Source organism: Lagopus muta, chromosome 5 (genome assembly GCF_023343835.1).
Source record: "Lagopus muta isolate bLagMut1 chromosome 5, bLagMut1 primary, whole genome shotgun sequence".
NCBI classification, from domain to species: domain Eukaryota; kingdom Metazoa; phylum Chordata; class Aves; order Galliformes; family Phasianidae; genus Lagopus; species Lagopus muta.
Window position 1 is genome coordinate 35,738,803 of NC_064437.1, and position 12,772 is coordinate 35,751,574.

General features: G+C 46.4%; 1 protein-coding gene across 5 annotated transcripts in view; it reads left to right on the forward strand.

Moving 5' to 3' along the window:
• CDHR1 (cadherin related family member 1) overlaps positions 1-12,772 on the forward strand; it is an 80,268-nt gene that overhangs the window by 29,846 nt on the left and 37,650 nt on the right. For 2 of the 5 annotated variants that reach the window (XM_048945243.1, XM_048945244.1), the window contains exon 1: positions 7,939-8,228. The exons of the other annotated variants lie outside the window; for them this stretch is intronic. The gene's annotated coding sequence lies outside the window, so the exon portion shown is untranslated. Of the gene's footprint in view, positions 1-7,938; positions 8,229-12,772 lie in introns of those variants that run through there. 5 annotated transcript variants of the gene reach the window in all.

The window sequence follows — 12,772 nt, forward strand, 5'->3', positions numbered from 1 at the left end:
ACAAGCTGCAGCACTAGCTACTTTACAAACTGCAGGAGACCCAGGCAGCACTTCTCATCACTCCATTCCTCCAGGGAACAACTTGCCATACAACTTTTTTCACCAGGAAGCACCTCCCAGTTGGGGAAGAAAAAAAAAAAAAAAGTCTCACCTCGCTCCCCAAAGGCACTGCTGTATCAGCATCCAGATCCATTCTCCAGCCCTGAACCTGAGCTGAGAGCTCCATACATCCCTTCTGCAGGGCAACCCTCTAGTCCAAAGCCCCCGCTGCTGATGAATCCTGTCATTGCAGGATGTCAGCGTGAACAGGACATGTTCCCATTCAGCTCCTTTGGTTAAAGGTCTTCTGTAACACACCTCACATACAAAACCCTCTGGACCTACCTTGTGTCCCCACTGAAGAAAACACTCTTTTCATAGGACTCCTGGTGCTCCCGAACAACAGTGCTGCTTCTGTTCTACTGCCAAATACATCCAGCCCCATCTGCAAGACTCCAACACTTCAAATAGTTAAAACCAGTACTGATATTCCCCCACACAACACACACATCCCTCACTTCTCAAACTGCACACGCTCTCAACAACAGAAAAGGCTACCTGGTTGATTGCTGTTCCTTAGAAACCCCTTGTGAGAATCCTTCTCTGTTTTTTTGGCTCAAAGCTTGCTTCCTGAGAAATTTCTTGTGATAAGACTCTGAATGATTTGTTGAGGAGGCAACTAATGGGTGCTAACCGTGTGACAATGGATATCGCTTTGGGAACATTTGAAAGCCCCTTCCCCCAGAACTGCTTGCTCTATACAAGAGCGGATGAGAATGCTCAGCAGTGTTCACTGGCGGAAGATCTGGCCTGTGACTAAACCACTCCAGCTAAGTATGGAAGGCTGGGGGATGATACCATTGTATCCTGCGAAGGCAAGATGCAAGTTGGTGCCTCCCTGCTTCCTCTTATCTGCTGGCAAGGCCAGGAAGATAAGAACAAAGGAGTTTCCTGCTGAGGCCCCAGAGCCAGAAGCTGCCACTCAAAGGAGAGCTGACTCGACCACTTTGGATTTGAGCTGTCACTCCAAAGATAGCTGACTCAACCACTTTGAAGCATTGAAAAAGGGCCATCATCACCATGGTCGTCGTCGTCATTGGCAACAGGACAACTCTGCCTGACGACCCACCGCTACTGAAGATCAAAGACTGAACTACGAACCTCGCTGGATCCATGGTGGTGACTATGTCCCTCTTGCTGCCTGTAATGACTCCTTGCTTCTTCTTTTCTATCTTTTCTATCGCCCTCCTTCCCTTCCCCCATTACCCTAATTCATAATAGTGTCCGTCCTCCCCTTCCCCATTTCCCTGATTAAGATTTGTAATAAACTGGTCGGACCAACATTTGAACCGTTGCTTCTTAATCTCACGCCGGGTATATAGATAATAAAAGAACCTCCTCTCCCTCCTATAAATTGGAGCGAGACACCCCTTCACTTCCTCTTGCTTGCAGATGACCTCTCACACAAGCCATTCTCTCACCTTTCCAGGGAAGGAGGTGAGGCTGCTTGCCCTGTAGCTGTGCGAGCCGTCCTTCTCATTCTTTCTGAACTCCTCAGGGATGTTGGTTATCCTCCAGTCCTCTGGCTCCTTTCCTACAGGAAACACCACAAGTAATAGGATAGAGAGCTATTTCAAAATTGCTTCAGCCAACTCGGTACGCAAAAGTGCATCCTCAACTCCTCTGCCACACAGCTGCCGCTCTCCTGGCTGCCCATGGCCCTTCAGTCCCCAACTGGCCTTTCCTCAGTAAGGAGGATGAGCTCTGGCCGTGGTCCTCCATCTTCTGCAGCAGAAGTTGTCCTTGATGCATCGCTGGAACTTCCTGCAACGAGAAATCTCTGCTTTCCTAACAAACAGCAGACAGGCTCTGGTCTACTATGAGAACTGATGCCCTCAGCTGTGTGCAAACAGCTTCATCTACTTCTTCATCCTGCTCTGTAAAAAAACCTCCCCCAATGAGGTTACCCACACTTACCTACCACATGCTCCTTCCTCCCCTGCGCTCCAGCGATTCTTCATCGCTCCCAGTTCTCTCACCAAATGCTGCCATAGTTGCTGGTCTCCTTTTCAGAGAAATACAGCCTGCCATCCAAAACAGCATTCCAGTTTTGAAAGCTGTCCCGCTGTGTCTCCACAATGCAAGTGAGATGACACACCTGAAGTTACACAAAGGAAGGGAGGAAATACACACTTCAGTGCCACAAGCAGGAGGGCCTGAAGCACCCGAAAAGCCCTCCTGGGGCACTGAGTGTCACGCTGTCCCAGGGTCACACTCAGTCTCAGCACTTACGAGAAGCCATGTGGGAGCCCAGCAGCGGCACTGGTGCGAAGAAATGGAGGCTGTCGAGCAGCGGTCCAACGCGATTTCTAAGAAAAGAAATCTCACCAGGTGGCTCAGAAACACTCATCGCTTCCATTGTCTCGCTTGTTCAAGCAGAAGAAGCTCCGCTGCAATCCCTGCACAGCCTGCAATCAGAGAAAGCTTTTGTTTCAGCAGTTTGTGGCTTTGCTTCTGACTCCCAGCACCACCAAGGCTGCAGATGTGGCCCCATCTGCCTTGTCATCCACCTTGTTCCCACTGATGAGAACAGGAGGAACCGAGACACCTGCTAAAAAGCTGTGGGGACTGGGGCCCTAGACAAACTGGACCTGAGACAAACTATCCCACCACTCAACTCAAAAAACAACCCAGGCAGCCCTGCACCCATTCACAGATTGTGGGGCCTGTGCTTCTCCCCTTCAGCTCAAACAACACCAACTCCAATTAAAGAAAACAACCCTTTGCTTCAACTCCACACTGCAAACATCCAACCCCTAAGGAAAATTGAACAAGCAGACACAGCAAGCAAATCAAACCAATCGAGACCCCAACTCGCTTCTACACAAGCCACAGCTTCAACCAGCCTCCAACAGAAAACGAACATACAGGAGCCCCAGGGAAGTACACACCACACAACGAACACAGGGATGAGGAGGCCTACCACAGCCAAGGAACCACCTGCAACACACAACTCATGCCTACCTGTTGAACCCCCTCTGCTTCTTCTGCAGCTCGCAACCAAGGATGTGGACCTCACTCCTCAGACACCAGCTGCACAGGAACCTGAGGAAGGAGAAACAGCTCTAAAGTGCTGGACCTCAGAGACAATGGCCCCGGGACCCCAGACTCCTGCAGGCAGCGCTGCTTGCCTCCCCTGCTCCAGAAGCAGACCTGCCACGCTCCAAACATGAAACCAAGACAAACCATCACATGCAAAGGACCTGTACTCTGGCACTCAGCCAGAAACTCCTGACTAACCCCAGGGATGGAACAAAAGCATGTGGCTTACCTCGCTCCACAGAGGCACCGGAGTCTCACTGTCAGAGTCCCTGCACTGGCCCTAAACCTGCAAGCACAGTTCTTTTGAGCACATTCAAGGGGCTGCCATGGAGGACGGCCCTCAGGTCCGAAAGCTCATTCCCTCAGGCTGCCCTCTGCTGCTGAAACCTCTCATACCTTTGGACCAACCACCCTGCAATGAGATAAATTGTCCAGTCCCACTTTGCTAAAGCCCATCACCCAGGAAACCAACCTCAAATAGACCCAGAAAAGGGGACTCGGCAGCCTATTTCATCACTGGTGGTGAAATCATTCCTCCTTCTATTTTCATAGAACTTCTGATGTGCAGTAAACACTGCATACCTCCCATCAGCATGCAAACAAGACTCCTGTGCTTAAGATATTCACTAATTGTACTGACTTACCCCCTGCAACATCTAACAGGGAAACACAGAAGGCTACCCAGTTGATCCGGCCACATTTCCCCTTGCAGAATCCACTGTGACCATTCCTTTACGGTTTCTTCTCTTCCGCTGACTTAGAGATGACATCTTAAACAACCTGTTCCTTCACCTTTCCAGGCAAGGAGGTGAGGCTGATTGGCCTTACTGCCCTTTTTGGAGATAGTGGTGATGTTGGCCATCTTTTCTGTAAGAGAGAGCATAGAGAATGTAATACAGAGCTACCTAGCAACTGCTTCTGCCAGCTCCCTCCGCACACACAGTACATCCCCTGTTAGGGCCCAGGTACTTACAGACATGGATTTTACCTAAATCTTTGACCAGCTACTCCGCAATCGAGACAGGGTCACCCCTCCTCAAAGACTCTTCCGCACCAGATCCAGGATTCTGAAGGAGCCGCCTCAGCAGTGACCCCTGAAACCGAGAAGGCATTGGACACCCCAGCATTCTCCCGTCCTCTGTTAACAGGGCCTCTGCATCATAAGCAGGCAGGCTGCTATTTTCCCCTTGATCTTATTTCTGTTGTTGCTAAACTTGTGAACTCCTGTTAGCCTTGACCTCTCTTCCCAAAAGTGATTCCCAAGTGGGCCTTAGCCCTCCTCACCCCATCTATTCCTCCTCCTCCCCTTTGATTTTGCCCGCACAGGTTTCCTGCTAACTCTGCTCTGTTTCTTACTTTTAGAGATCCACTGTGTTCAGAGGAGGTGTAAGTAACACCTGAGCATCAAGAACTGCTTGAGGACCTCTCCCAGTGCTCTAACCTAATGGACACCACCAATTAAGTCCTTTAAGAGGAGGAATTCTGCTCCTTCCAAGACCCATGCATCATTCCTACTTGTTGCTTTGCAGCTGCTGCACTCCAGGCCTCCCCTGGTCTTCTTGTCTCCAGCTGGCCCTTCCTCAGTAGGGAGGACAAGCTTCTGCAGCACCCCTCTCCTCATTGGCTCCTCTGCCACCTGCAGAGAACTAACACACACGGTTCTGAGGTTACTTTCAGCTGCGTGCATAAGATCTCATTGGCTTCCTCATCCCCACCTGTCCCCAAAACCCCCAGTGACATTACCCACATTTACTGCCTCTTGAGCCTCACCCAGCAGCACACCCCTGGTTCTTCATCTGTTCCCAGGCACACCTCAATATGTTCCAATTAGCTCACCGGAAGAGCAACTCCACCACCTCACTGCTCTGTCTTCCCTACTGATAAAAAAAAAAAAAAAAAACCTACAAACAAAACACAAAGCATAGCCATCCACAACAGCATTCCAGTTGTGCAAGCTGTCCCACCATGACTCCACTATGAGAATGAGATGACGCTCCTGAAGTTATCCATAAGGGGCAGGGGGAGGTTGAGGAAATCCATGGTCTCTCACTCTGTGCTGGAAGCGGGAGGGACCAAATCATTGGCAACATCCTTCGGGGTGGAGGGGAAGCTAAGGCCAGCCCACAGTCGTGCTCTGTCTCGGGCGGTTCGGCAAAGGAGGCTCCGTGCTGATCTCAAAGAGAAAAAAAAAAAAAAAAAAAAAAAAAAAAAAAAAAAAAAAAGCCGAGCAGCAGCCCCAGGAATCACAGAATCACCTGGGTTGGAAGGGACCCCAAGGATCATGTAGTTCCAACCCCCCTGCCTAGCAGGGCCACCAAACATACACATTCTGATCAGGTTGCCCAGGACCCCGTCCAACCTGGCCTTAAACACGTCCAAGGACGGGGCATCCACAACCTCCCTGGGCAGCCCGTTCCAGGGCCTAACCACTCTCCTAGTAAAGAACTTCCCCCTAACATCCAACCTAAATCTTCCCTCCTTCAACTTGGATCCATTCCCCCTAGTCCTGCTGTTGTCAGCCCTTTTGAAGAGTTTACTCCCCTCCTGGGTGTAGGTTCCCTTCAGGTATTGATAGGCTGCAATGAGGTCACCCCGCAGCCTTCTCTTCTCCAGGCTGAACAAGCCCAACTCCCTCAGCCTGTCCTGATAGGGGAGCTGCTCCAGCCCCCTGATCATCTTAGTCGCCCTCCTCTGGACCCTTTCCAAAATCTCAATGTCTTTCTTGTACTGAGGGCTCCACACCTGGACACAGTACTCCAGATGGGGCCTCACAAGAGCCGAGTAGAGAGGGACAATCACCTCCCTGTCCCTGCTGGCCACCCCTCTCCTGATGGAGCCCAGGATCCCATTTGCCTTTCGAGCTGCCAGAGCGCACTGCTGGCTCATGTTCAGTCTCTCGTCCATCAGGACCCCCAGGTCCTTCTCTGCCGAGCTGCTCTCAAGGACCACTCCTCCCAGCCTGTACAGGTGCCTGGGGTTCTTCCGGCCCAAATGCAAAACCTTGCACTTTGCCGTGTTGAACCTCATTAGGGTCACCCGAGCCCAGCCCTCCAGCCTGTCGAGGTCCCTCTGAATGGCATCCCTTCCTTGCACCGTATCAACCGCACCACTCAGCTTGGTGTCGTCAGCAAACTTGCTGAGGGTGCATTCAATTCCCTCATCGATGTCATTAATAAAGATGTTAAAGAGCACCGGTCCCAAGACAGACCCTTGGGGGACACCACTTGTTACCGGCCTCCACCTGGACATAGAGCCATTGACCACCACCCTCTGTCTGCGGCCTTTCAACCAATTGCTTATCCATCGGGTCGTCCACCCATCAAATCCACTTCCCTCCAATTTGGAGATGAGGATGTGGTGGGGGACCATGTCAAAGGCCTTGCTCAGGTCCAGGTAAATGACATCGGTCGCCTTCCCTTCGTCCACCAATGCCGTCACTCCATCATAGAAGGCCACAAGATTAGTTAGGCATGACTTACCTGGTGACTCCCAGACACTCGCCGGCTCGAGCAGACAAGCCACTCTGCTGCAACCCTCGCTCAGCCTGCGATAGAAAAAAGCTCGCGTTTTAGCAGCCCTTGGCGTTGCTTCTTACTCCCAGCACCGCCGAGACCGCAGGAATACGGCCTCGTCCCGCTCGTTCCCACCGATGAGAGCGGCAGAAACTGAACCACTCTCTACAAAGCCCTGGAAAGGCTGAAAACATTCCATGGCTACACTAGGACTCAGGAAACCGCACGGCGGACCCCCCGGAAGTAGACAGCAGCCGAGCTGAGACGAAGAAAAGCCGGGGGAGCCCGGCGGGAGCTCTGCGCCAGCCCCGAATGGAGCGCGGCGAGAACCAGATGGCCTCTTGCTGCGGGCGGACGGTCCCGAACGGCCCCAGAGCGCTCGCCTCCTCCGCGGTCCCGTTGTTACCGGAACGGCTCACCGATTCGGGCTGAATCTCTCTTCAGGAGAGACCTCCCTCCAGCCTGAAACGAAACAGCGCAACAGAGAACATTGCATAGAATCCCGAGGTCTCGCGTTAAAAGCAGCCCCTCGTACCGCTATTCCACTCCAACGGCACAAGGACTGAACGAAGGACCGCCAACCACTCCTGCACGCAGCGAACCCCAGCAGCTCTCTCACAGCTCCTTGCGGCCTCCGGCGGAGCTTGAGAGGCGTCTGGGCAGCCCCGTCCCGGGATGCCGACGGGGCGCACCTGGGGTCGGCCGACATTCCAAGAGAATCTTAAGTGCTGAAAAAGGCAAAGAACGAGCTGCAGGCACTGGCAGACAAACTGAGATATAATAATAAGACTAACAATACAGAAAGATAATCATCATTTCTACAGTTAATACCCGCATTGACTAAGCCCCGAAAAGATGTACAATAGGGTTGCTTGGCACGTTTCTAACAGGCTAATTGTGAACGATGTTCTCAAATAACACAAGAAAGATACATCATAATTTAGACAGACTACACAGCTCATAGCTGACCTTATCAAACCCAGGCATGTCGATATAGAAATAAAACTGTTTGCCTATTCTGCCAGGAATGTTTTATCAGATCTTGAAACACTGTTACCTAGAGGAGGGCCACAAAGATGCTCAGAGAACTGAAGACCCGCCCCTATGAAGAAAGGTCAAAGGAGACAGGCTCATGCAGCTCAGAAAACAGAAGGTTCAGGGAAGATCTCATTGCAGCTTTCTAGGACTTGAAGGGAGCTTAAAAAATAATTAAAAAAAAAAAAAAAAAAAAGCAGGAGGGGGATAAATCTCCCCCCCCCCTCCCCCCCAGCAGATGGGGGCAGAACAAGGGGAAAATGGCTCAGAGAGAGGTAATCAAGAGAGGTTTAGGTTAGATACTAAGAGAAAAATTCTTGACTCAGGGGATGGTGGTGAAGCACTGCAACAGGTTGCTCAGAGAAGCCACAGATGCCCCAGCCCTGGAGACATTCAAGGCAAAACATAGCAAAGCACTTAAAAAAAAACAAAAATCAGTGCTGCATTGTTTTCACAGGTGAAAGACATGTTTTGAACATCTACTTAAAGCCCCAGGAGATCTACACATCATTAAAAAAAAAAAAAATGCTTCAAACCCCAGTAAGTATTACCCCTTTCCAAAGAAATAAAATTCCTGCACCTTAGATACCGTTTGTCACAGGATGTAACGAGCACAAGGCTAAACATTAGACAGGCAGAAATATTTATCAGACAGGTAAATTTCTTTTAAAAAGCAGTAATGGCTCAGAAGCACTCACAGTGCTGAAGCAGAATACCATTCATCATAAAAAAAAAAAAAAAAAAAAAAGCCTTTGTCACAAAAAGCAGGAAATTGAAGTTTTCTTGTTGTTGTTTGTTTTACTAGATTTTCAAAAGCAGATTTTAGCTTTGGGCTTTTTGGGCTGCAAGGGCACAGTGCTGGCTCAAGTCCAGCTTCCCAACCACCAGTACCCCTAAGTCCTTTCAGGCAGGGCTTTGCTCAACCCTTCCATCCCCCAGCTTGTATCCATAGGGGGAATTGCTGAACCTTGGGGACCCATGTGCAGGAATCTGAAATTGGATTTGTTGAGGTCCTACAGAGCCCACAGCTTGAGGTTGTCTAGGACTCTCTGGATTACATACTGTCCTTCAAACCTGTTCACAGTATTAGACAGCGTGGTGCCATCTGCAAACTTGCTGAGGGCAAGAGTGATCCCACTCTTGATGATGCTGATGAACATATTAGAGACCGTTAGTTCCAGTACTGACCACTGAGGGACATCAGTCATCACTGATCTGCTTCCAAACATTGACTCACTTTCCTCATTCAACAAATGATCCAGCCATCAAATCCTTATCTTAGGGATTTGGAGAGAAGGAGGCTGCGGAGGACCGTGTAAAAAGCCTTACCAAAATTCAGATAGTTGACATCAGCAGCTCTTCCCTGGCCCATTTACTCCATCATAGGAAAAAAAAAAAAAAAAAAAAAAAAAAAGACAGTAGGTTGTTCAGACAGGATCTGCACTCGCTGAGTCCATGCTAGTTGTCTCATATCACCTTCCTCTCTTCCATATGCCCTAGCACACATTCCAGGAGAATCTGTTCCAAACTCTCCTCCAGCACAGAGGTAAGGCTGACAGATCTCTGACAAGAGCATCATAAGTTTGTCAAGGCATACTGAAGCAGTAAGACTTCATCAGCAGTAGAAGTAATAGTGCTTGACAGATAAACAGTTTTTTGCATTCTAAAAAAAAAAAAAAAAAGTGCTGAAGGAAGTTAACATTCCTGCACACCTCTCAAAGGGGCTAAGAGTTAAACAAATGTGATAGAAAAAAATGTCATAGTCAGTACTTGCATATATTAACCATATTGCTGCATCTTAGATCATGACATTTGCTTAAACAACACATCAAAAAATTGCAGAACTGTACATAAACACTAAGGAGAACATCACCTTAGCATTAAAAAGAAATGGTGACATAGTTCCAACTGGTAGTGACTTCCAGCTGCTCAGAATACCTGGACACACAGCAATGCTCCATGCTTGCAGGAACCCAATGGCTCCAACTGAATTTCAAAGACATTAATTTCACTCTTCTCCTCAGAAAGGGGCACTGGATGTGCTTGAAAAGGCCATCCCATTTTGAGCACTGTAAGGAGCACTTTGTACAACAAGGATATGAAAGGCAGAAGATTCACTAACAGTTCCACACAATTAAGGACAAAATTAAAGAAAATCTTTCCAAGCTGCATGACAAAAAAGCCAACAAAAATGAATAAAAAACACACCATGAACCCACTACCAGAAGATCCAATTGCATAGGTAGTTATTAACTGAAAGACCTTTTTTTTTTTTTTAAAAAAAATACCTTACTATCTCAAACACATTACTCCAAACTTTAACACGTGAAAGGTGATTCTATTACATATTATCATCGCAAGTTGTGCGTGACGTGGAAGTCTTTTAGGATATATTCTCCCTTTCCTAAAGAGATCTCTAAACCTTAGCAAAGAGATATTTCTCCTTCTGAGAGCAAATCAGAATATATGACAGAGGCTCAACAATGAGAAAGTTACAGTATTTTAAGAACCCAGAGACAACGTAATTCATTACTGTCCTGTATGCCTTCAAAAGTTGTGTTTTTTTTGTTTGTTTTTGTTTTTTGTTTTTTTTTTTTTTTTTTTTTTTTTAAACCCACATTTAGGCTTTTTACCACAAAGCTAGGCAAGTGTATCTCAACTATAATTATCATGGAGGTTACATTCCCGCAGGAGTGACATTTTATTCTACGGCAAGCTCTTTGTGAAGAGCTAAGGTAGGACTAACATACCTCGTACCTGTCCATATACACTGCAGAAGGGGATACAATACATTTAAATTAAAAAAAAAAAAAAACACAACATTTTTTGCTTGGAAGATAATACTTCAGTGCTTTTGTGTTCTGAAACATTTTCATGACACGGTGCTAGTGAAGCTAATAGCTGTTGTATTATAGGTGGATTTTGTTTGGTTTTTCAACAAGCATCATTACACTGTCACTTTCGCACATTAGCCTTGTAGAAGTTACACTGAAATTTGAAGTGTACCTAAGTGAGAATTAAGAAGAAAAATAAATGCCAGAAAATAGACATCTGATGTTTATGGAATTACCCTAAGGACTTGCATGAATGAGATAACTTTCCATTGAGTGAAAAAAAAAAAAGTGACATAGAAGCATTAGAAAACCTCTCCATTTTCACAAAATGGGTTCCATGCTAGTTTGTAAGTGTTTTGGCCCTGTGATTATTTCAATTTTTAAAAAAAAATACATGACAAACACTTACTGGTTTGGTGAATGAGATCCTGAGTGCTTCAAATACTCACATCTGTATTTGTATTGATAATTGCTTTGGAGCTGTGCAGAACTGCAGTACCTTACCACGTCTGCAAACAAGATAATGGAGAACACAGAATGAAATAGGATCTAATCACAATTTGTTCTAACACAAATACAATGTCCTCCTCTCTCTGGATAGTAAACATTATCTTCGCGCCAAGTACAGGAAAACAGTCAGGCTCAATGCTTCCAACACAAAGTTGAATGGATAGTGATATTAAAAACACTAGCAACTCCAGACGTCTTTTCCCTTCCCTTCCCCCCTGGAGCGGGAATTTGGAGGAGCATTTACTCCTCCATTAGAAGGACAGTATAAAGCTATTTGTCTCTAAACTTCTGGTAGCCTAGAGGTGCTGGAAATGAGAGCGCATACTTCCAACACTGCCTTTCTAGAATCTTCTGACTCGTTATTTTTGTATCATTTTGACCTTATATTTTCATTTGAGTACACTTAACCATGACATAAACGAGGGTCAGCTTACCATTAAAATGCCAGATAGTTTGAGCTCAGAGAGGAAAAATTCTGGAGGACTCTAGAAGTCCAGAGAGCAATTTTGTCCCTCTCCTACAGACAGTCAGTCAAGCAAAAGGAGCACACATGGCTCATTAACATCATTTCTCAGAGAAACAGCAAGTTTCTACAGACTTGTTTGAGCACAGTCAGTCTTCAGCAAGACTTCACAAACAAGACTTAAGATTCACAGAGGAACAAACTAAGCAAGCAAAATCGTACTGTCTTCACTGTGTTGGTTGAAATTGCACTACTACGAGTACCTACCTTTTCATGTGCAGAGATATCTTGACAGAAGATTCTCAGCTGACCTGGATCTCTTCTAACCTCTCCACCACCTTGAGAAGAGTTCAGGAAAATTTAGTAGACAATAGAAGAAGATTTTGTCAGTTATAAACTTCTGTAAATGCACATCATGCCTCTTACACAAATTTACAATAACAAATAAGAACTATTCTCAAGGCAGGGTGTTAAAGAACATTTGAAGAAAATAAGGAAACTTGTTAAAGAACAATTATATAAAGGTATTCAAATTATGAATATTCATTTCAGTCACCAGCACAAATAGGACAGCTCCTATTTTCAAAAAGGCCGCAGGGTAAAACTCCTGGATATACAGAAAAGCACGTGCAAAAAGAATACATTTACTTTTTAAGTCCTAAGTTACAAGGTTAATACTTAGTCTGTATAAAAGAGGGAGGAGGGCAGCCTGACAGCACTTTCTGCTGTAAAGTATCCAGATAATCTCCCTTTACTGCAGGCAGCATTTGAAGATCTGTTTGCATCCATTTCTGTTAGAGAGAAAAACATATGTTTGAAAGCATCAGAAAAAGGCAGACAACATCCTTCACTGCTTCTCTAGTACACAGCAGTTCAATCCACTTTTTTCCTCTCATAGCACACTGAGTTTTAATAAATTATCCAAATAGATAAAGATTTAAGCTCTGACTCTACAAACCAGAGAGAAACTTTTCCTTGACGGGAAAACAGAATATTCAAGCTCTTACTTCTTCAGTTTCTCTCTAGAGGCATTGGTTTTAACAAAGCATTTACCCATATGGTATTTTTTAATGAGTTACTCAAAGCTTTCTGTGCAGGAGAAGTATAACTCAAATGCAATTTGTCTCAGTAACTCACATCAGCCTACTACAAATTGAAGTTTGGTACGCTTCGATATTTGTTCAGCCTTAATGTTGCCTTTCAGCTGAAAATAAAGTAAGCTAAACTTACCTAAAACTTAACTCCAATTTTGAATGCAAACTTATAACACGATAGAA